This window comes from Rhyacophila brunnea, unplaced genomic scaffold, assembly GCF_057557595.1.
Source record: "Rhyacophila brunnea isolate RB1 unplaced genomic scaffold, BYU_Rbru_1.0 scaffold_80, whole genome shotgun sequence".
Taxonomy (NCBI): Eukaryota; Metazoa; Arthropoda; class Insecta; order Trichoptera; family Rhyacophilidae; genus Rhyacophila; species Rhyacophila brunnea.
Genome location: NW_028233351.1, coordinates 709,792 through 711,067, shown reverse-complemented (window position 1 = coordinate 711,067; position 1,276 = coordinate 709,792).

Sequence of the window (1,276 nt, the reverse complement as noted above, 5' to 3'; positions counted from 1 at the left end):
TAATCACCACTACAAAATATATCGTAAACTATAATCTAAAAAACATGGCATTACTGCGTAAATATTTTATTATTATACTTGATTATATAATTTTTTATAATATATTTTTATTTTTATTGGAAATATAATGATCTGAATCAATTTCTATATTAGAATTTAACTAATAAAGTCATTTATAAAATATTTATTTTATCATATTGGATTCAAAGAGATTTTTAATGGATGATTCAAAATATTTTACCCATTTTTAAAAATTAAAATACAATTATAATACTGAATTGCCTTTTTATTTATATCTATTATCAAGCCAAAATATACCATTTAATTTTTCTATTCGGCTATAATTACTATATTTGCTCTAATAATTTATCCTTAATTACTACTTTAATACATTATTTAAACAGTAAACGTTTTTTTGAAATTTTTGTTTATTTGTTATGTAATTTTAAATGTTTTAGGTTTTTTTCATTAACTTATTCTGTTTAATTTTTTATGATTATAATTTTCAATGAATGATCAAAATTTTTTTATGCTAATATTTCTAGACATTTAGAAAATTCCCTGTATTATTTACATTTCAATGTTAAAAAATAGTATCGTGCAGGTTGAAAATTTTCCCATAATTTAAATAAGTCCTTTTTGGTTTTCTATTTTCGTCATCCAAATTTTTTTTGATTCGGGCCCATTATCGATTTAAAAACAATGTACGTTCCAAAGCATACTTGTGATTCTTATTTATACAATTTGTTCCAATATTCATTAAGCCATAGTTCTGTACAATATTAATCCGTTACTTAACTACTTAGAAGTCTTCCTGTCAATTAGTTCATATAATTCAATTGCTTCTAATGCCTCTGATTAACTTACTTTTTCCTAACTTATCATTTTATTTTTATGATTTATAAAATAACGGTCTAATGTTATAGAATCGGGTATTGTAGAAGAAAAGTATAAAATATACTGATCTTTAAACTTTATGACCAGCATTACCTTATATTGGTATAACCAGTTATATCAAATCTTTTTTTCATTCTGAGAAATTATAAACGCGCGTAAAAGTCTACTCTTTATCTGTATTTAATCGCAATAAAATCAATCCAAATTAATATATTTTTATTTATGGGTTAATTTTTGGATTCTAATTTTAGATTTTATCTTTAATCATAACGAGATTGATTTACCGTAGGTAGATAATATCCATACTATTGGCCATATACCCCTCGCTTTCATCTCCTTGGATACCGTTTCTTTTTTAAATACCTATTAGATCAAGAGT